This window comes from Sorex araneus, chromosome X (genome assembly GCF_027595985.1).
Source record: "Sorex araneus isolate mSorAra2 chromosome X, mSorAra2.pri, whole genome shotgun sequence".
Classification (NCBI taxonomy): Eukaryota; Metazoa; Chordata; class Mammalia; order Eulipotyphla; family Soricidae; genus Sorex; species Sorex araneus.
Window position 1 is genome coordinate 189,863,288 of NC_073313.1, and position 25,280 is coordinate 189,888,567.

Consider the following 25,280-nt stretch of genomic DNA (forward strand, 5'->3'; position numbering starts at 1 on the left):
AGCCACTTTAGATACACAAGAGTCATCTCAAAGACATTACACCCAGAATTTCCCTGTAATTTTCCTTACCTTAGAGACATTCCTACTTTTCAAATCCCTTAAGTCAATACTTACAAGTTCATTTAATTCATTTCTTTATGTCCAACCCACAAATGTCATATCAACGTTGAAAATATGTACAGTGTCTGACATTGTCTCACCATGACCATTACTTATAGTATTTTTCTACATTTTGTCAACTAGATAATCAGAGCTCCTTTTTTTCCCCCAATCCTTACCATTCCATCTCCATACAGAAACCCAGTCAGTCACAATATTTCACAATAAAAACAGTTCTAGTGATATTTTTAAAAGTCTGGTTAGATTGTATTACTCCCCTTGTCAAAGCTCAACTGGTTTTCTATCTTTTCAGAATAGACAGCATCTGGCCTCAACAACTTTAAGGATTTCATCAGCTTCTGCCTTTCTCACTCATTTTACTTTCGCAGTGTTGGCCCTCACTCTTCCTCAAACTAATCATGTTCACATAAGATTCTAATAGCTTGCTCATCTTTTTATCTGAATATCTCTTTATCATGATGATGTCCCTCCAATATCATCATCATGCTCATAGTCTCTCCTTTCTGGTTTCTGTATATTGCTATAAGTTATGCTTTCCCTGACCAACTTATTACAAAAAAACAAATTTACCATCTCCTATACAATCAGCAGTACTATTCTTTCCCTGCTTTAATCATTATTTAATATTAATATTTCAAATGTTTTTCTCTGTTCATCTGAATGTAAGCACCCAAAGGACCAGGATTTTGCTCTATAATTCATCGTTCTTTCTCTAGTCCCTAAAGTGAGTATAGATCACAATACTGGCACTCAGCTAATATTTGGAAAATGAATGAATTAATGAATAAGTTAAGAATTCAGTTCAATAATTATTATACTATGTACTATATTCAGGTCACCTAACTATAAAAAATTTAGATAAGAGAAAAAGGCACAATTTTAATATTTTTTAATTTTTATATATTTAGCACAAAAATCTTTTATTTAAAAAAGAAGTATAAAATACTTTATCTAGCCAAAATGTAAGATATGAATACATACAAGAATTTTATGTATTTTTCATTGAACTGAAATAGTATCATGACATTATGATCATGACAGCCTAAGTGAGAGTCGAAATAACTTGTCAGAAATAGTTCTATATTATTAGAACTATTAATATCAATATCACCAATAATATCAAGTAGCACTGCATTGTAACACTGTCATCCCATTGTTCATCGATTTGCTCAAGCGGGCACCAGTGACATCTACATTGTGAGACTTGTTACTGTTTTTGGTATATTGAATACACCATGGATAGTTTGCCAGGATCTGCCATGCAGGCGGGATACACTCAGTAGCTTGTCAGGCTCTCCAAGAGGGATGGAGGAATCAAACCTGGGTCGGCTGCATGCAAGGCAAATTTGCTATCCACTGTGCTATCGCTCCAGTCCAATATCAAGTTAAGTGTACTAATTTCAAAGTAATTAAAATGCAAATTCTAATGGCATATCAACTATATTTTATTATTGTACTTATATTATAAAACTACATACTGTTTTCTTTTAAATAAACATGTTTTGCCAGAAAAATTAAATAAAATGCCATATTTTAAAAAATATTACCATAAAAATTCTGAAATTATACTGTGTCACAGTATCACTGTGATCCCATTGCTCATTGATTTACTCAAACGGGCACCAGTAACATCTTGATTGTGAGACTTGTTACTGTTTTTGGCATATTAAATATGCCACAGGTAGCTTGCCAGGCTCTGCCATGCAGGTGAGATGCTCTTGGTAGCTTACGGGGGTCTCAGAGAGTAACAGAGGAATCAAACTTGGGTCACTGACGTGCAAGGCAAACAAACACCCCACCCACTGGGCTACTCATTAAATCTTAAAATTTCCATTTGTCAGTAAGGAATCCAAAAATGAAGACAAAGGAGTTAGACCTAAATCAATATTGTAAATGTAACACTGATGATCAAGAATTTCTTATTATGTAATCTACATTCCTTATTTTAGTATCAGTGGTTAATCTTAAAACTCACTTTAGATAATAAACAAGTATTTGATAAATATTTTAATTTTTTTTTGTTTTGGGGCACACCTGGCAGTGCTCAGGGCTTACTTCTGGTTTTGTGCCCAGAGATCACTTTTGGTTCTCGAGGGTTCACATGGGGTGCCAGAATCAAACTCTGGTCGGCCACGTGTAAGGAAAGTGCTCTTCCCACTGTGATATCTCTCTAGCTCCTGTTTTGCTAAATGTAACCAATTATTTCTCAAATTACCCCATAAATTTTAATTTAATGATTTGCTGATTAAATTATACAAATAAAATACTTTATAAACTCTAAATTATTTTGTAAATTTTGGTATAATTATTTGCTAATAAAGATAATATTTATTCAGTACCTTCTGCTGTTTTTATATTATTCCTAAGACTTTAATTAAAAATTCAAAACACATTTCTAGAATAAGTCTACTCAATTTTGTAAACTGTAGATAAATTGAAACAGTTAATAATTGGGAAATAATTTAAGATACACAGATTCTTTTTTGAGGGTCAGGTGGTACTTAGGATTTACTCTTGACTCTGTGCTCAGGGACCATTCCTGAGAACCATATGCGGTGCCAGAATCCACGTCTACCCTATGCAAGGCAGCGTACCCCCATACTATTTCTCTGGTCTCTGAACAGGTTTTTGTTTGTTTGTTTATTTTAGAGTAAGAGTTGAGCTAGAGAGCACTGCTAGAAGTGACCTACAAGCAAGGATCCAGGAGTGATCCCTAAGCACCTCTAGGTATGGCCCAAAAACAAACAAGCAAAAAAAAAAAAAGTTTATGAAAACCAGAGGAATCAGGAAATAAAATCAGAAACTGAATTCCACTGAACTGATAATGATTTTAATAAATATTTCCTACCAGTATAGCTTGAACTGGGCCAAAAAACATCTTAAAACCTAAATCTACATACTAGGTGTGGACAAAATCCATTCCAAGGGGGAAAAAATGACTATTTCTGGCCCAAGTGGTAGGTTAAGAAGACCTCTATACTCAGACACAGTCTGGAATATCTCAAAGGTTTTGATTGTCTTTCTAGTTGTGTCCTTTCCCCCACGCCCTACTGTTCAGATAATCCTATAGCCAACATGAACTGATGGCAGCCGCAGTTGGCTAGGACGAAGAAGAAGAATCTTTCTCACTGACCAGAGTAATGGTTACTTTAACTTCTGAGGGGAGGGGGAGGGGGGAAACCTGTCGTCCTTTACTCTTTATCTCCTCCTCTCTTGTTTTTCTTGTTCCTTACTGCTTACGCCCATATGCAAGTATGATCATATCAAGGGCATGGAAAAACAAGGAAACTACAGCTAACATTACCATTCAAAGGAAACAGAAAAATCACAAGGTCATCACTGAAGAGTGGCGGTTCAAGGAAGTAATTCCATGAAGTTGTGTATGAACTCCTGGACTTACTGAGCCTACATGACATAGTTCTGCCCAAACAAACAAAATAAATAATATTAGCTATGAGATTTAAACAACCTAGAGTCATTTATCCTAATACTCAAATGTCCAGCATATCATCCAAAAATGACTGATATGGGGCTGGAGAGATAGTACAGAAGTTAAGATGCTTACCTTGCATACTGCTGACCCTAGGGGGATGGAAAACAAATTGTGGTGTGTTATTTGATAAATTACTACACAAGAACAATAAAAGGAATAACATGAATGAATGTCAAATGTAATTATGAATAATAGTAGTCAGATACAAAATGGAACATACATGCACATTGTATGATTTCATTTTAAGCATGGAACAAGCAAAATGTGTGTTGTCATGTAAACCACTGACTGCCTTCAAAGATTGTGGGAAGGACCCTGAAATTAATTTTAAAACATTGAAAGAAATTTTTGTAGTCATAAATATGTAATTTTGGGAGGTAAGGGACAGGTGGATGAATATATTTGCCCAAGTCTATAAAATACATAAAGTTAGCTTCAGTACAAAATAAATTAAAGATAAAGGAAAAAGCTCATATAAATTTTGAAATTGAACTGGGGGCACCATAGTTGCCTCTGTCTCATATTCTACAAAAATTAAATGGAACACAGCAGGGGGGTCAGAAAAATCTGCCTTAGGGAATGAGGGTGGTTACCTTTCATACATACATCATTATAATGCAAACAAAGACATATTATATATTGGTATAATACTTTACTGGGGAATGAGGCCCATTGTTGTTATTATTGTTACCTTAAGTTAAAACATTTCAAACAAGTCAGTATTAAATATTAATTCTCTGACAAGTTACTTATCCTCTAAATGCACTCATTAAAACTAATTTAGCTACATATAATTATATATTAATCAGTTCATTTTTGTACTACTAGGAATTGTATTATATTTTGTGTAATATTTTTTGTAAGCAGATATAAATTATATCTCAAGGCACGATATTGATTTAAGAGCCCAGCCCCATATAGTGGATATATCTGTACCTTTCTTTTAATTATGGTGAAGGTCTACATTTTTTTAAAAAATTGAAGTACTTAAAAAAAAATTATGTGGGGGGGCTGGAGCGATAGCACAGCGGGTAGGGCGTTTGCCTTGCACGCGGCCGACCCGGGTTCGATCCCCGGCATCCCATATGGTCCCCCAAGCACCGCCAGGACTAATTCCTGAGTGCAAAGCCAGGAGTAACCCCTGAGCATCGCTGGGTGTGACCCAAAAAGCAAAAAAAAAAAAAATTTATGTGGGGAATCCTATATGTACTCTAAGCAAATTATTTCATTATTGCATTCTCTCTCTCCCTCTCCCTCTCTCCCTCTCCCTCTCCTTCTCTCTCTCTCTCTCTCTCTCTCTCTCTCTCTCTCTCTCTCTCTCTCTCTCTCCTACCCCCATCCTAAACATAAGGAATAGCACACTTAGGTATATGATTTTAATTTTACTTACGATATTCACAGCTTTTAAAGGTATTCCAATTCTGTGAGCAGTCATAAGGGAAGCGGAAACTATTTGTAAATCAGTCTTTCTCATGTCAGTGCCTCCAATGAATGGACACCACCCCAAAGTACCACCAGTTTCCTTCCAGAGGTCTTAATACACCAAAAACACTATTGTGCCAGTGGAATACTTTTGTGACTATTGATCTCATTATCTCAACAACACAACACCACATATTTTACCCATCAGGGTCTCCCCTCAACTGGGTAACGCTCTATTGAGAGTTATGAATGAAAGTGAAAAGTCAAAAATCAAATAAGAGTTAACAGAAGCAATTAGACCAATAAGGGTTACAAGATAAAGCCAATTGAAAATAAATGAATTGCATATCTTTGGAGCAGAAATTAGTCAAAAAAAAAAGCATCCCATGCATGATGACTTTCAAATCCTGCATTAAGCAGGCATGTTTTTTTATGTCTGCTGTCAAATCATTTTCATCTAAACAATTCTGAAGAAACACTATCAATTTTTTTCAATTAGAATGCAAAGAAAAATTTATTTGCCACCCTATGCGTTTTATATTACCTTCACAGAATGATTTCAAAAGGATAATTAATATTGGTATTGATTATTAAACAAATCTCTAGAAAATATCTTAAAAGTTGATTCTTGTTTATCTCAGAAATCTGAGAAATGACTGCCAAGGCTAGATCATGTCCATCCAAAGTCTGAGTGCTGTTATGAAGTAAACCCCCAAATGTTCTTATAACAAAACTTTTCCCTGTGTACTATCTACAACCATACCACAATTCTCACCTGAACCCTCCTGCATTGTTTTCTCCTTTGCCCAAGCATTTTTGTTTTTGCTTTTATTTTTTGGGGGGGTCACACCCAGCGATGAATAGGGGTCACTCCTGGCTCTGCACTCAGGAATTACCCCTGGTGGTGCTCAGGAGACCATATGGGATGCTGGGAACCGAACCCAGGTCAGCCTCGTGCAAGGCAAACGCCCTACTCACTGTGCTATCACTCCAGGCCCTGCCCAAGCATTTTTAAGCCAGTATTATTCATTTCAACATACTAAAATAATGTAGAATAAAATGCTATTTCTAAAATAACAAAACTAAATGTTAGGAAAATTGCTAACTAAAGGCAAAGTTTTGTTTAGACAAGTTGTTCCCAATTGTCTCTGGAGTACTTTCTACTGCTACTAGTAAAAAATTTCTGTGTAACCAAAGAAGAATGAGAATTCTCAGGTCTGAAGAATTTTATATAAAGATTTCAGTTCTATTAAATAGACTTTTGTTAATTATAAGACTTTTCCAGTTTTATAAACAACATATTCTCAATAAATTTTGTGTTTAGGTTTCTCAGGAAAATTTATTGGTATTATTTTTAAATGTTCAAATAATCTAATTTCAAGAAATCATAAAAGACATCATTTGGATATGATGTGAAAAGCAAAGATTCCATGAAAGATATGTAAATTATAGTTTTGATTTCCAAAATACCACAAATCCATCATGCAGCATTTTCATCTCAGACACACCAAGAAATTAAAGATTATTTGATGAGCTGCAATTAAACAGAAGCGTAGCCATTATGGAGGCATTATTTTTCATGCATGTACTCTAGGTTTAAAGATTTGTTTATTTTGCCTTGTTTTTAAAGCAAAGGCATTATCTGCTCAATTGCCCAGCAAGAAGGTTTTACAAATTTCCCTCAAGTTTCCATAGAAATGCATTGATTAGAGCATAATTTCCGTTAATATTTTCTTCTTCTTCAGACACCTCTGCTTGCTTAGACTAACAGTGCACCTGCCCCTTGCAGTCGTTTTCATCTTTTGTTCAGCTCAGTAGGTTACCTAACTGGTGGATTTTATTGAGTTAAATCAAGCTGTCACTTCATCTGCCTGAAGGATGACTCAAATACTACACATAATAATAAAAGAAAAGTAGGATAAAATAATCTTGTCAAGCCAGAAAAACTGATTGCTTGATGTTGTAGCCTTCAATCAATACACTAATTCCACAATTTATACCTTTTTCAATTGAAGAGGAAAGAAACCCTGATATGGTATTTCTTGCCTCACTGACCAACTTTGACCTTCTATCTATGTGAATGTAGGATTAACAAGGGCTTCTGCTTAGTGAAATCATCTATGAAAATAAGAAAACAAATATGGGCCTTTGTGGTTGCAAGTGACTATTAATTTCTAAAATGCAAGAAGCTCACAGTGTTCATTTAGTATGTCTCCTAAAACGAAAATTTTATTTAGCTTGAGAACAATGGTATTTCTATTTAGAAACAACTTTAAGAAAGATTTGTAGCACAAAATACCTTAGGATTTAGCATGGTATAATCCCCTAAGGATTTTTGTTTCTGTTTCATCTACTCATTAATAGTTCATGCAAAAGAATAAGTAACGAAGCAACATAACACTCTCTCTTTCAAATTATATACTTATTAGACTTTTTGGAAAATCTATCATCTATGATATATACTCATCTATGAAGCAAGAGCTATGATTTCCTATAGCATATAATAAACTTTTCCCTTATATGATTTTTCAAAATAACCTATAATTTTCTAAAGCTTAGACTTGTTGGTAAATAGCAATTAATTTGCATACCTCTTAAAATCAATAAAAAATAGTTTATTTCAAAACTCTGGGCTCTTCGGCTGTCAGGTTTTTGCTTTCCTTTCATAATTCCTCCCCTGCAGGCACCTACTAGAAAATAAAATTCTTTGTTTAGCAGCCTTTTATATTTCACTAGACCACCTGCTTCCTTTGACTTGTGATATGCAATCAAGCAGGGTTCCCCAAACTCAAACTTTTCCTCCCAGTCCATATCTTAAATCAATGGATGTATAAGTGTGTGTCTGTATATGCCACAGAGCAATTAATAAATTGGGTCACAAAATTTTTTAACAAATTATTCTAATTACAAAACCTAAGATGCACTAGTCCAAATATTTTATCAAGAAGTAATATTTTTATTAAAATGAAAGCTATAAATATACTACATTTATTTATTATAAAATCCATTTTACTAATTATTTACTCTTTGGGTTTTGCACTACACCCAGCAGTGCTTCGGGATACTCCCAGCTCTGTGGTCAGGGGACATGGAGTACTAGGCATCAAACCCAGGCCTCCACCATGCAAATAATTTGTTCAGCCCATTAACCTATCTTTCTGGGCTTAAAATAAATTCTTTTAAGCCCTGGTTGACTGTTGTGGACTGTTGCCTCTATATGCTTTTGTCTCTATATGCTTCATCACATCTTACTGCTATCTTCATCTTCTTAAACCCAAATGTGAACTTTAAAAAAATAAGTATAAGACCGTTCCATCTGTAAACCATCCAAATATGCGTAGGTCATTAAATAATGCACAGTCTATATTTCATAATGTTCTGAGATTTTATAACTAATCAATATAATTTTAAGATGGATGAACACTGACTCAAAGCATATTCCTCCAACCAGACCATAACTTTCTACTTCTGTGTCACTTGTATTTGTTAAGAGGGAGAAAAAGAGAAAGGGGTAAATGTTAAGTTATTCTTCTTCCTACCATTATCTAAACAGATACACAGACACACACGCATATACACACACTCACACACACACATATACCATATTACTTTTATCTTCAGTTGGGATTAAGCGCAGTCATCTCTTTGAAACCTTTATTTACACACACAGAAACATGTTTATTTGAAAATGGTAAAGATGCACACTCAAATCAGTACCAAATTATCTAGCAAGTAAATTCCTGTGTACAATTAAAGGTCACCAATGGATTCCTGTTTGCACAATAGAATGGACTTGACTTGCTCTTTATTCACTATGATATTTCTGTAGAATTTCATTCCATTAGCTAATTTCTTTTTCATGAAAATGTTTATTTTCCTCCTTTAGATGACTTCGTTATCTTCTTTTCTCTATTTTGAGCATGTTGGTCAAGGTTTGACCCTGAGATAACCTGTACTTATATTAATACATATGCTCCTTCCTTTTTGAGAATTCGTTTATTTGAAAGACTTCCATCTTCTGACTGAGCTGCAGAGAGCAGTCAATCTGACTTTCAGGCTTTGGTTCCTAAGAGTCACGGAGAGGTCAGAAATTAAGCATGGGGTCAAGCCCAGCAGACAGTCTGGAACCAAGAAGAGGACAGGAGGCAGCAGTCAAAGGCCAATTGGAAGATGAAGTCTGAGTGAAATGAAAAAAGGAAGGGATCAGTCAACAGCCAGATGGCAAGCCAGTAGAGTGGGTATTAAACTGGTAAAAGTCAGGAAACTAGAAATGTAGCTCTGTGGTAGTGAGTGGGACTTGCAACCCCCAGCACCAGAAAAACAGAGGACCTGGGGCAAGTAAGAGACCAGAAACATGCATTGCCCTATATATCTATAAAGAGAAAAATCCTGCTCCCTCTATTCTTCACACAGGAAGTGAACTTGCTTTCACAGAAATGCAGTAACCCGAAATGTGGATATTCTCACTGTCTTCATGTTCAACAGCAAAAAGAGCCCAAATGTCTTGTCTCTGATCTGGCTTTCTTAACATTCTCATGTTTTTCAGAGTCTAATCAGCTCCTTACTTGAATCCTGTAGTTCCATCCACATATTCATTTATTTAACAAAATGTATCAAGGGACAGTACTGGAACAGGCTCTTCTGGAAAGCAGCAGAAAACAAGGTGACAAAAATGTGTCCCCTGTGGGGCTTGTTGTTTTAGGGACTAGAGAAAACAGATAAAAACAAAATGAATGGGTAGGGAATATAGTATGTATAGTACACTCTATTAGAAAATTATGCATAAACAAGACAGTATGAATATAACAACAAAACAGATAAATAGATCAATGGAACAGAATGGAAATTCAGGAGATTTCACACTTAACATTGCTGACTGATTTTTGACAAAGATTGGAAAGCAATTTATTGGAAAAAGAATTGTATCCTTAAAATATGCCAGTGTGATAATCGAATAGTCATATGCAAAGAAAAAAATCAAGAGTTTTATACATAAAAACTAACTCTAAAAGGATCATAGATTAAAATGTATTTCCAAAATTTATAAAATGGGTGGAAAAATCTTTGAGACTGAGTCATACAAACTTTCTTAAATACAATACCAAATAAATTTTTATCAAAATTGAATATGCTTAAAAGTCCATTTTTCAAATTATACTGTCACTGTCACTGTCAAATTATACACTTAAGACAATTAAAATTCAAACTAAAAATTAAGATAGAATATTAGTAAATTATTTTATCTGAAAAAGTATTTATATATAAAACACATTTCTTAAAATCTTGAAACTTTAACTACTGTCCTTCATGGTGATTCACTAATAAAAAGTTAAAAAAAAATCTTGAAACTTAGCCTTTAAGAAAACACACAAAGGATTTTAAATGTATGTTATCAAAGACAACATAGATGACAAATTACATGGAAAATGTTTAATATTATTTGTCATTAAGAATATATAAATTAAAATTGCAATTTTGTAATACTACAGGGATCAAAATCAAATGATTAGATATATATGGAGTGTTAGTGAAAATGTGGGAGAATTCCAACTCATATGTAAAGTTGTATAGACACTGGAAAAAGGATAAGCATTTCTTTTTGCTTGTTTTATTGCCACACCCAGCAGTGCTCAGGGCTTACTCCTGACTCTGTGCTTAGGTATCACTCAGGGGGCCATCTGTGGTGGCCGGGTTTGAACCCTGATCAGCTGTATTCAAGGCAAGCACCCTAACCATTGTACTGTCACTCTGGCCCCAGATTTGCACTTCTTAAAAGAAAAACAACAATCTGCCATAATCTCTGGTCATTCCATCTAAAGTATTTGTCCAAATGAAATAAAAGACTGTCCACACAAAGATGGGTACAAATATTCTTAGTAGTCTTATTTATCAGTACTAAAAATTAGAAACAACTCAAGTGTCCATGAGCAGGTGAAATGATAAAGCAGTCCACAGTACATTTACCCGATAGAATAGTTCTCAAAAATAGTAAGGAATAGACTATTGATAATGGAATGGTTTTCAAAATAATTATTCTGGAAAAATAGAGCAAAAAAAGAGTAGAGACTATATTTTTCCATCCATAAAATTCTATAAAATTCAAACAACATATAGTAACAAAAAGCACATCAGTGGTTGCCTTAGAAATGTAGGCAGGTAAAGGAGCAAGAGGGGTACAATGCAAAGGAACAGAAAGAAACATTAAGTGTAATAATGATCTTCATTATCTTAACTGTGGTCATTGTTTCATGATTGTATATGCATGGTGAAGCACTAAGTAGTACCTTTTAAGTACAGACTTTTCCATATCAAATATACTCAATAGTGCTGAAAATAAATATGAGTAAGGAATGATTATAACTGATATAAAGAATTTTAAGTGGAGGAACAGAGACATGCTATTGCTGATTGTGTAAAAATCACCCTGTAGAGAAAAAACTATGGGGAGACAAAGGTATAAGTAAACATAATTTAGGAGGTTAATGCAATAAATTAGTCATAATATAGTTGAAGCTGTTATCAAGATAAGATTATGAAAGTATGATGAAGATAACTGATTGAATTCTGAACATATTTTGAATACTGAGTCAACTCATTTTGCTCGTGGATTAGATATGTAATAAAAAAATGAGAGAGAACTCAAAATTATATTTCCTTAATCCCTAAAATAACTTAATTAATGAGATAGTGCAGAACATGAATTAAAAGAGTAAATTTAAGCCTATCGTTAACAATATGATGTTGTACATTTCAGAACCTGTTAAGAGAGTAGATCTCATGCAAAGACATTTTAATATTAAAAAAAAGAAGAGGTATGCATATGTCCAAACGCATTGAAATACACATGTTATATATGTGTAACTTTCACATACTATTCTTTAATATTCAAAATGCAACTAACTAATATGTATTTAGTTTAGTTATATAAAGTTTCATAACTGTTGATAGCTACATGGATCAAAGAGATAGTCAGCCGGTAAGCTGGTTGTCTTGCATGAGGCAAAGCCAGAACTGATTCCTGGCATCTGATCCCTGGCACCATACATGGTCATCCGAGCACTGCCAGAGTGATCTCTGAGCACAGACATAAGAGTGAACTCTGAACATTGTGAGGTGTGGCTCCCCACCAAAAATAAATAATACATGAACACCTGGATGTAATGGTCAATCAGTTGTCTTTCATAAAAGGAGATTTGCCACAATTTGAATAAGATCTGCTGAGTAGATCTTATTATATTATATCATTGTAAAACTTTTAAGATGTATGGGTTCATATTTGAATTGTTAGAGAAGGGGTTGGAATAACACTTGATCTTACTTGTTTAGCCTCAAAGTAATTAGTCAACCCTATTTTAGAAAGTACTATGTAAATTTTATCCTTCTTTTAGTACCTGTAATGGTTATCTATTATGTAACAAATTGTTCTAAAAATTGGTTGCTTAAGACCGCAACAACTAATTTTCATCTCAGTGTCTCAGGATTGAGTTCAGGGAAAGCTGAGCTCTTCAGTGGTAGTTGTGTGGCTCCGTACAATGCTGTGGTTAAGGGTTGCTTAGGGCTGTGGTATATTAGAATTGACTTGAAAAATCCTTTTCCAAAGTTTTTCTTTACAATGGCATACACATTGGTGCTAGCCAACACTAAAAAACATCATTAACTTTCAGGTGGACCTCTACATAGGCCTACACTATTGAACTCGTGGACACATTTGCTGCCCTTGTCCACAGTGAATAATGCAAAGCAGAGAACCAAATAGAAATTCTAATGAAAGCATGACTTAACCACCAAAGTCACATGACATGCTTTCCACTAAAATATATTTTTGTTTTATTTTTGCTGTTATTTACTTGTTTGGGGACCACACCTTGTAGTGATCAGGGCTTATTCCTGGCCAGGCTTGAGAAACCATACGGGTTGCTAAGGATTGATCCCAGACAGTGTGCTTGCAAGGTAAGTCCTTATCTGCTGTTCTATTTCTACAGCCCTACTTTCTATTATTTAGAAGTCACTGTGCCTGACCTTTGTCAACTGAGCAAGAGACCAATGGCATTTAGTAAAATGCCTATTAAGAGTGAAACAGATGTGTCTAGTCAGAAAAATGAATTCTAATATGTTCTACATTTTTGAATGAAAGATAGTACAGAATTTGTGCACATATAGTAAAACTATTACATAATGCATTTCTCTTTCAATTTGAAGTACTGTATTTGAGTAACCAAAAATTTTTGATAGCTTCTATTTTTATTTAGCAATAAGCGATATCTTATAGCCTAGATCTCCCTCTGGGAGAGTCAGCAGGCTACAGAGAGTTTTTTGTCCACATGGGAGAGCCTGGCAAGCTCCCTGTGATGTATTCATATGCCAAAACCAGTAACAATGCTGGGTCTCATTCCCCTGACTCTGAAAGAGCCTCCAATGCAACATCCTTGGGAAGGACAAGTAAGGAGAGGCTTCTAAAATCTCAGGGCTAGGATGAATGGAGACGTTACTGAGACCACTCAAGAAATTTGACTATCAACGGGATGATGATGATGATGATGGTGAATTGTGTATATTATTAAAGTGTTTCTAATTGCAATTGTTAATATTATGAAAAATACATTAAAAAGTTATTTGCATGAATCTATATACAAAGTGTCCAGTATTTAAAGCTGGTTTGGTAATGAAAATTAAACAAACAAAAAATTTTTCAAAATATCCTATAAGAAATCAATAAACTAACTAACTTTTGAGAGTTTTCTATCCTGGCCTCACCTTTAAATAATTTCTCTAGTTATTACACCACATAACATATTTTATAGTTAAATTTTAATTATTTAAGCATTTAGTTCATTGTGTTCAATTAGCTTCTACTACTACTGGCATAGGAAATTAAACAAATAATATTATTTCTGATATTTCAGTGAGAGGAGTGTCTGAGCATATAGACACCTCTTATGACACCCTCCTATTCCATCCATGTTCTAGCAAGCAACAAATTTTCATCTTATAGCTGAGTAGTATTCCATTTCTCATTAGGAATTTGGGTCATTTCTAGAGTTTTGTTATTTTTAATGTGCTATAATTAACATAGGTATGAATAAATATTTTCAGATTAGTGTTTTATATTCTTGGAGAAGATACTAAGGATAATATAGAAATATCCACTGTTTTAAACTGAGTTTAAACTAGTTTATGGTTCCACCAACACTAAGTATCCCACTGGCATTCTCTGGTATTATACTTACTGATCCTGTTCCTGTCCTCTTTGATATATCCCATCGCACTAATATGAGGTGATATCTTACTGTGATTTTATCACATTTTCGGGATAATCAATGACTATTAGCATTTTTATGTGTCTGTTGATAATTTTTATGTCTTCTATGAAGAAAGAAGATAGTGCAAAAAATAACCATAGTCGAGATAAAAATGACCATAAAGTCATATAAATCAATAATTTCTCTAAGTATCAATGTTCTAACTCTCCAGAGTCTTTTTATTCTCCTACACTCTTCAAGATATTTTCTCCATCAAATTCTAGATAGCTCTCTGTCCTCATCTTTCAAATAATAATATATTCCAGAAAAGCTGTTATGTACTCCCAGAGCAATGATGTTTTACCAGCTTTCTGAACATCTGAGCTCAGTGATACCAGCAATGTGGGTCCAATGAAGTTGCACATTAAAATAACCATCAACAGCAGGTAGGGCGTTTGCCTTGCACACAGCCGACCTGGGTTCGAATCCCAGCATCCAATATGGTCCCCTAGCACCACCAGGAGTAATTCCTGAGTGTAGAACCAGGAGTAACCCCTGTGCATCGCCGGATGTGACCCAGAAAGCAAAAAAATAAATCAACAAATAAAATTTTAAAAAATAAAATAAAATAAAATAACCATCAAAGGATTTAACATACAAATATTTTTCAAGCTTCTGCTTGAATTATTTGCTAATGCTCCATTGGCAAAAGTAAGCCACTGACTTAGGCAAGTCCAGATTTATAGAATAGAAAAATTAAGTCCACTTACTTTTTAATTAATTAACTCCAAAAATTAACTTCAAGAAGACAACAAGGAGATGCCATGTAATGTATCCACAGGAATGAGAGGTATTTTTACCAATCTATTATAAAGTTTCTAATTTGATCATTGCTATTTTTTTCTTTACACAATTTTCTGAATTTTATCATTCTGGGGTTTAGTAACTACATTTAACCATCACCAATGTGAGTAAAACACTATACTGAATAGAAATTCAAGAAACATTCCAAACTTAGTAGCCTCCAAGATTTTTTTTATTTTCATTGATTAAGAAAATGTTTGTTTGTTTTTCTAGTAGCATTCTTTCACCTAGTCTCTTGTATATCATACAATAAGCATCCAGGAGAGCTAGCAATAAGCAAACTCGGTTATTTTGCATCAACTGGCTTAGTTTTACTTACCAATTTGAATTAAATAGATCACAAGTTTCCTCCCCTTTAATGCATAACAGTCATGTCCATTTTTCACCTTCTAGATGATGTAGTAGTTCTGGCATGCACATTTACTCTTGTTTTAGTGTTTTGTAGCTTATTAATGGTACTGTACTTGTTCAATTTAGGATTTTAATTATGTTATCTTGTATCTTTTCTTCCGGATTTTTTGGCTAATGAAATTACCTGCATCTGTTTCAGATTGGTCACTCATTCTAGGAGGAAAACCATATGTAGTGTATAGAACAGATGTGTGGCACTTGACTAGTTTCTTAATTTTAAATGAGTTTGACCTGTGGCACCTGACACTGAGGCAGCAGCCTACATATGTGTTAGCAAGAATTGGAAAATTGCCTCTCTTATATCACAAGGACTGGTAGATGATATCAAAAACTTTTGTTGCTATCTAAATTCTTTGTCATCATGAAACTATAAAGCAGTAAACTTGAAAACACTGATAGTATTTGAATTGACAACCGTTTAGGGGATAAAACCCTCCTGTCCCTAGACCTCATATTATCATGATGTTGAGTATATTAATCTATCAACCAAAGAACAAGAAATGAAATTGTTATTGTCCAAGAAGTCTGCAGTAATGAATTTTTACACCCTCTAAATAGGCACTTGAAGGAACTGGAGAATATCCAGAAAAAAAGTAATTAAGGAAAAAATTAATGCTGGGAGTTTTCAGAGGAGTTAAGGCTACTTAACCCAAGAAGGGAATAAGTCTAAGAGGTTCCTTCTTTAATGAATTGAAATTATAAAGAAGGTGTTAAGAAGCTGTTCTCTGGCTCTGTAGAGCAGAGTATTAAAAAAAAATTAGTCTTGACAAGCAACAATATAGTAATCAGTAAAATGTTAGCCCCAAATCTTGACTTTAAGAAAAATCAATGATAAAGGGATACACTTGATAACCGTTCAGTATCTGTATTACAAATAATAAGGCCCAAAGAGAGAGAGAGAGAGAGAGAGAGAAGAAAAGCACAACTGTCACAGAGGCCTGGTGTGGGGGAGGGAGAAACTGGGGACATTGCTGATAAGATAATTACACTGGTAAAAGAAAAAGAATGGGTGCTGGAACATTCTATGACTGAAACCCAATCATGAACAAGTTTGTAATTTTGTGTCTCACTGTGACAAAATTTAAAAAATTTTTGAAATAAAAGAAAAAAATCAATGAATTATAACAAAATCACTTGGTAAATCTCAAAGATTTTTTAAAAAAAAACTTGGTGAGTTCTATACATTTAATTCTGTTTCAAGAATGGTTTCTGACCTCTATTTGCTCATTTAATAACCAAAATAATAGATTGTTGACTCTCATTATGCCAGATACTCTGTGACTCTGTGTGTGCTTATATAGAGAGATGCTCCCATGTCTTAATTTTCTTCTTAGGTTGGGACGTCTTCTGTACCCATTTTGTACACTACAACTACCAAGTTCTAATCTCCTTTCATTCAAATGTTTATCTGGATTTTGGCTAGACTATAATTTAAGGAACATGTACTTCAGTGTTCAAATAAAAAGTATGCAGAGAATTAATTTTAAGACTTCAGCTTGAGGGCATGTTAGAATTTGTTTCTGTTAAAGAAATGTTAGAAAAAATAAATGGTCTTTGTTTTCTGCTCTATGAAATACTAACGAACCAGAATAAGCTACCTTACCTTTTTCCACTTATTTCAATAAATTTAAAATTTTGAAGATCAAAAGTGCTGGATTATTGCTAAAAGAAATTTTTTTTTCCTTATTCTGACCAATAGGTCTTGCATTGCTGGCCACTAGTGTGATTGAGAATGAATGGATGAATATGATTCATTATAACTTTTCATTTGACTAAATTCTCTTGTGGGAAATCATCCCCATGAATAAAAACCCCAAGGCTGAAAAAAAAACCTGGATAAAGAAAGTTTAGTTTATTGAAACAGAATAAATTACCATGCAATAGATTATAGAAATAGGTTAGATTATAGAAACAAAATAGATTACCATCATTTAAATGCTATAATTTAGGGTGATTTCTTATCACCCTAAGGCCAAAGCTATGTAAATATCTCAGCCTTTATTCTTAATGTTTTTGCTAACTGTACTTAATGTACCTGTTAATGTAAACAATGGCTCCCACGTGGAGGGGGTTAAGAATGGATCTTGTATTTATATATTAGTAAATGACTAGCTTGTCCCTGTTTAGAGCTCTGTTTAGCTAGCAAGCATTCTAAACACTTCCTGTGTCCTATAGTTTGCTATAAATTCTTTAGGGCAGAGGTCAAAGGTACTAATCCAATTGGCTTTATTGTGGTAAATCACTACATTTCCTAGTAAAAAATATGTCAAAAATAAAAGAATGTTGATTGCAAATCATTAGAATTACATAAACCTACAAATTAAGAACATATTATGCCTTCTGTCTCATTGAGAGAATAGACTCTCAAACAATGCACTGGGGGCCTGGAATTTTCTCCCAGTGATGCTTGGCCAAAACTAACAGTGCTCTTCAATAAAAGGACCCAAAGCTGCTTAGGGTTTCCAGAGCTAACCCATTGTCAGTGGAGGGTCTTGCAGTGTTGAAATTGCAACTTGGTTCCTAATGAATGCAACACATGTACCACTGAACTCTAAGCTAGCTCCTCAGATACTCCCCTCTGCTTTTTAATCAATGAACTATCAAAAAACTCAGATCAAGTAAAAACTATGTCACTATAAGAAATGGTGAAAACTTGTAGTTCAAAGAAACTTGGTAGAACTGGAGGGTATCTTGTTAAGTAGAGGGATGACAAATACCAAAGGATTTCATTCATCTGTGGTATACAGAGAAATACAAGGAGAGAGACAGTATTGAACAATAACAAACCCACCCCACTGGCCTTGGATTGCAAAACTCAGATTTCCATGCTGTGAGGTCAGGGAAGGGAGAATCAAAAGGTTGACTAGAAGTAACATAAGAATAATGGTGGAGGGTCTTAAGCATTTTGGTGACGGTGAGATGTAGTAACCTTTTACAATAACACATAAATGCTATAATTATTATAAGAATAAATAAAAATCAATATTTTATTTTATTTTTGATAACTTTTTAGTTATCAAAATCAAACTTTTGATAAGGAGTCAGATTTTATCAAATTCTTTTATAGACTCCTATCCAAAATTCTAACATGATTAATTATTACGGAATATATTTTAAGGAAGATATGTTTTTAATTGATTGAACTTTATTCTTTAAATAACACTGAAAGTGGGAGTATACTGAAAGCATTCTATTCACTATGTCAATATCATGTCAACTGCACTGCACTGTAGCACTGTCATCCTGTTGTTCATGGATTTGCTCGAGCAGGCACCAGTAACGTCTCCATTGTGAGACTTGTTGTTACTGTTTTGGGCATATCGAACATGCCACAGGTAGCTATCATGTCAACATCAGTTAATATCTTTCTTCAAATCATTATACAAGAAATTCAATTTCTGACTTTCAAAGTATGACATGACTTCAATTCAACAAGTATTTATCAAGTGTTTACAAAGTGAACCATTTTTAGTGTCTCAATATTATGTGAAATGTAATGATAAGTATAAGCAACAGTCTACTTTCAGTTAGCTTACACTTAAATAATAGAGCTGAAAAAATTTCAAATGTGGAACTGGAGAAATAGCAGAGTGGGTAGGACACTTCCTTTGCACTCACAGGATTCATCTCTATTGAATCTTCACAAATACCTTGTTTTATATTAAATACAATTCTTTGTATCAAAGTGGGGGTAAAAAGCACTCTCAAAAAGTACCAAACACAATTAAGGGTGGAGGATAGAATTAAGCAATTAAGTTTTTACAAGTCTTGCATATTTTTATGCAAGAAGAACTTTGGTGAAAAATTATTGATTATTGAAAACCCTCCATTTTACTAAATAATAGTAACTGTCTTGCTCCAGGTTTAGAATCATCTATCTTTGACAAATATGCAGACAATTCAAAATCCACTTCTCCGTTAAAGCATCTCTTTCCCTTCCCCAAACATCAATTGGTAAAGGAGAAGCTTATATGAGTTATTTCAGGCCCTTCCTTTCCAAAACACCTCAAGTGGAAAATTTGGCGGGGGGATGGGGTCTCTCAGAAAGTGTTTAAGTATCCAATGCCACTCTAGTACCCAGAGAGGGGGACACTGCTGCTCTAGTCCAGCAGTGTCAGGGACTACCAGCACCAGAGGTGCTATAGGACCTCCAAAACTACACCACAGTGACACACAGGAGGTTTATGTGGTGCTGGGATTGAATCAGAGTGCAACTCTTAACTTGAATGGCATCCTAATCCCCCCCAAATTTCTGCACAATGTTGTGGGCCCTAATATCTACACCAAGAAGTATTTATGAGAAAGGCGAAAGAGAAAAATTTCATGTCAATTCCAAAAGAGATGTACCTTTCTCAAGACTTGTTCATTTAGGGAGACTTAGCAAAATTGAACAGAACTTAGTCAATCACTTGTACTTTCTCAGATTTTGTTAGATCTCCAAGTAAAACAGGCTCTTTGCAGAAGGAATTTACTTGAGATAGACTCCTTTTGTTTTCATCAAACACACTAAGCTTCTTTCTGCATGAAGAAGTTTGCATTGTGTTTAAATAGCTCATATTACATATCCTGAGGTATCACTGTCTGTATCGCTGTCATCTCTTTGTTCATCAATTTGCTTGAGCAGGCACCAGTAACGTCTCCATTGAGAGACATGTTACTGTTTTTGGCATTCTCTCAAATACCACCTCCTCCCAAATCCTAAGTAACTACTACTCGATGGACTATAATCCCCACTTACTCTTCTGCACCCAAACACATTACATTACTCTCTTTTATCATTCTTTCTTATTTTTAAATATAAACTATTTTTATGTTCTTTGTTGCTCTTCAGTCTTCCTCAAGTCACATACACTGCATGTATCAGCTATGTGGAATTGCCAATGTAATGTCTATGCTAATTATTTCATTCTGAAATATAAGGATAGTAATAGTGTCTATCTCAGAAAGTTGTTTAGCAAACTTAAATGACATAATACAGTTTACAATATCTCACATAGTACACTTGAAAAACAACCACTGTTTCACAAAAGATAATAAGCAAAGAAGCATTGGCAAAAATTACATATATAAAATACTATGTCGTATCTTTTCATGAAGTTAATTTTAAGTAATATTTCAGCTTAGAGTTTAGTCTACAGAAAATAATTAAGAAGGCAAAAATTTGAAATTTTTTTTTCTACAATTAAACAGAATCATGTTCTGTAAACAACAGTATTTGAAATCCTATCCTTCACACATTCCATCTACAATAGCCATGCTTTTGTTGGCTTCAAATGCTGACAGCTCTGTTAATGACATTATTAGATATTTCTAAGTATCATAAGTTAATGATAAAGTAACTATCTTGATGGGAACTATAGTACTTGATTCAAAAGTCTGTGATGAAAATTTTTATTAGAAGTCAAAATTTAGAATGAGATCCAGAACCCCTCTAACTACCACTCACTATGGTACATAGGTCCTGCCCATAAAATCAATACAACCAAGCTGGTTGTAAAATTTGAAAATAATTCATACAAGCTGAAATGCAATTCTTTATCTATAATTCAATACAAATTTATAATGACACTCAATTTCATACATAAAAACTCTAAAAGTATATACACTCTGACTTGAAATAATTTAGAAAAAGATTTTAAAGATCAATACTACCAGATTTAGCAGTTTAATGCAATTTGATGACTTAATGTAAAGAAAAGCTGTTTGTAATGGTAGGTTGAGAAAGAATTGTAAAGATGCATTTACAAAGCATGTGCATAATACTGAGACTAGTTCACTTATACCAAGTTCTCATAGACTTCACTGTTGTTCTAACTCATAGAATTTATGGATAAAATTGTGCTCAAAATTATATGGAGAACATCTGCTAGAAGCAATAGAACATAAAGAATAATTTCTTCTTTCATCAGTATTTCCCAAAAGACAATAAATTTGAACAAAAAAAAAGTTCTGACTAACTTATAAAGTCTAATAAGGGATTTATTTATAGATTATTAAAGTCAAATTAATTTAAATTAATTAGTTTAGACTTCAAAACTTTCAGGGCCAAAGTGATAGCACAGCAAGTAGGGCATTTGTCTTGCATACACCCAACCCAGGTTCAATTCCTGTCACCCTGTATGGTTCCCATGCCAGCCAGAAGTGAACCTTGAGTACAGAGCCAAAAGTTAGTCCTAAGACAACTGACTTGCCCTCCCCACCTGCCTCAGCCCCCTCAGAAAACTCATTCAGATGTTACCTTTTATTTAGCCCATTCCGTCATGCTGGAATTCTAAAATAAAAAGTGACCCCACCTCACAACTGCCGGTGTCAGTGGTGTCTGTGTATTTGTTAACTGAACTTGGCCATGAACATTGATTCATTCAAATGCCTAACAACCGGAACTGGTCGATTATGCTTGAATAGAAGTAGTTCATTGCAAGCAGTTTCTATCTTTGTTGTCTACGCACCTACATCCAACTATGAGGAAGTAAAAATTGAGAAGTTCTACATGGAGCTGGAGAAGTTCTATAAAGAAGACTACACCTTCTACAAGATCATTATCGGTGATTTTAATGCCAAGATAGGACCAAGAAGGTCGCCCGAAGAACTCAACATTGGGACCCGTGGCCTAGAATGGAATGAACAGGGTGAGAAGCTGTCTGAGTTCATCATGTCTACCAAGACTATTCATGGTAACTCACAGTTCCAGAAGGCCAAATCTAAACGTTGGACATGCGAGTCTTCCGATGGACAGTTCCACAATGAAATTGACCACATCATATTAAATCAATGGTTTTGCCTGAACAATGACACTATTGTCCCAAAATTCCAAACTGAATTGGACCACCATCTCCTTTGTGCGAAATTCTACTTGACAGATCGGGGAGAAAGGACTGCAAAGTTTAAGTTTAAGAAGAAAACTTCCAGAATGACCACCAACTGGGAGCTCTTTGGCACTATTGCGGCAACATGGGAAGATGCTGTCATTGACAACATCGACAAGGAATAGATCAAATGGTTCAACACCTCCATGACTGCTCGAGAAATTGCCATGAGTGGGAAAGACACAAAAAGACGACTGTCTTTGGAAACTCTTGAGCTCATTTGCCGACATGGTTTGGCGCAATGCTCAGGCAACCACAAGCAAACTTCCCAGCTCACAAAGCTGTGCAGAGAAGCAATAAAGGAAGACCTCAAAGAGAGAAGAGCAGCAGTATTGGCTGATGTGGCAGAAGCCAGGAAAAGTATTTGCAACACTTGCCTGTCCTTTGCCAACTACAAGACCAAGAAGACTGCCCCCTGACGTCCTGATGGATCTAACACATCTTCCAGAAAGGCAATGAAGAGGATTATTCATGACTTCTACTCGGATCACTTCAATAGCTACGTCCATCTGTCCACATACCAAATTCCTCAGGATTGATATGTCATTGTCAACATCCTCTCTTCCAAAATCCAACACGCTATTTTGTCGCTAAAGACAGGTACAGCATCCAGTCCAGAAAAGGTCAGACCTGAACACCTGAAGAATCTGCCATCAGTACTCCTCAATACACTGACTTGGCTCTTCACATGTTACCTGTCTGAATGCAAGGTTCCGTCCTAATGGAAAACCAGCAGGACCATTCTGTTGTACAAGAAAGGAGACTTCCACAACATCGGCAACTATCACCCAATCTGCCTGTTGTCCGTTATCTATAAGTTGCTCACTCAAGTCGTCCGGAATAGAATAGGTAGAACACTGGATGAAGGACAACCATGTGAGCAAGCCTGGTTCTGAAAAGGATTCAGCAAGATTGACCATATTCACACAGTGACCAAGCTCATTGAAGTTTCGTGAGAGTTCAAGATGCTGCTCTGTCTAACGTTTATCGATTTAAAGAAGGCCTTCATTCTGCTGAGACTGAAGTGGTAATCAAAGCCCTAGTCAAACAGGTGTTGAAACTCAGTACATCAGGATCCTCCTCGAGCTGTCTTACGGATTCGCCACCAGGATCTCACCATTCTACAAGGAAGTGATCATTGACGTAAAGTGAGAGGTTTCAGCAGGGTGATACCATTTCACCGAAACTCTTCAGTGCCACCCTCGAGAACATCATGCAACGACTGGAATGGGAAAGAATGGGAGTAAAGATAGAGGATTGGAAACTATACGACCTCCGCTTTGCTGATGACATCATTCTAATAACACCAAACATTAGCCAAGCAGCACAAATGCTGGCTGACTTCAACCATGAGTGTGGAAAGGTCGGACTGTACCTGAATCTCACCAAGACAATGTTCATGAAAAACAAACTAGTCCCTGAAGTTCCACTTGCTCTCAATGAAATGAACATCTCTGAATGCAGCAGCTATGTGTACCTGGGTTGAGAACTCAACATGAAGAACAACTCGGTACCAGAACTTCACAGGAGAACGAGAGCAGTGTAGAACACCTTCAAGAGCGTTCGAGAAGTTGTTAAGAGGACAAAGAACCTCTGGCTCTGGGTACATCTTTGCGACTCCACCATTCTTCCTGCACTAACATATGCCTCAGATAACTGGGCCCTATGAAAACAGGGCAAGAATGCTATTTAGGTATCCCAAAGAGGAATCGAAAGGGCTATGCTTGGGACATCACATTTCACTCAAGTGAGAGAAGGAATCTGGCGTTCTGATCTCCATCTATGACCAAGATTCAGGGACGTTGTCTTGTTTGCCAAGGAGTCTAAAATCAGACGGGCCAGACACATAATGCGATTTACAGTTGACCGCTGGACTAAAGCTGTTACCAACTGGATTCCACGGGACATCAAAAGACCGCGTGGTCGCCCACCTAGGAGATGATCAGACTTTGTTAAGATCCTGAACGAACATTTTGAGACTCTTCATGTTCCTGGAGCGAGCAGATACCATTGGGCTACACTAGCATGTGACAGAGATGAATGGAGATGTTACTGGCACCCACTTGAGAAAATCAAAGATCAATGAGATGACAAGTGATACAAGTGAAACTTGAATCAAAAATGCATGATAGCCCCACACAAGTAGGGTAGCACTGTAGCACTGTCATTCCATTGTTCATCAATTTGCTCAAGTGGGTACCAGTAACGTCTCCATTGTGAGACTTGTTACTGTTTTTGGCATATTGAATATGCCATGGGTAGCTTGCCAGGCTCTGCCTTGCGGACAGGATACTCTCAGTAGCTTGCCAGGCTCTTCGAGTGGGACAGAGGAATCAAATCCACCTTAGACACATGCAAGACAAAAGCCTACAAGTAGGGTATTAAAACATCTTAGAATGGAGTTTCTCTTTCAGTTGGACTGAGGTTAAAGTAAATAACACTGAGTTAGTAAGATCTATGAGAAACTACTTGAGGAGAAAGTAATAGCCAAAAGATCAAAGAAAGTCCAAATTCTGATTTGAGCTCCTGCATTTAGCTATGTCTGAAAAGTCCTATCACTTTTTTAGTTATGTATATAGCCTAACATTTCTCCTTTCCGCAGCTTGTTTCAGTTGGATTTTATATCAGCTGGAACTTAGAAATTTCTTTCAATATATCACTATAATGTCGTCCAGAATGTCAGAACTTTGTGTGATAATATTCAGGCATATAAAAAGAAAAATTGGGCTGGGAAGGGGGTGCAGTTTAGTAGTAGAGTTTATCCTTTCATGTGTGAGACCCTGGATTTTATTAGCATCACTTCCAAGAACAAAAAATAGCCAAAGAAAACAAAACACGAAACACAAAGATCATAGAACTATTTCA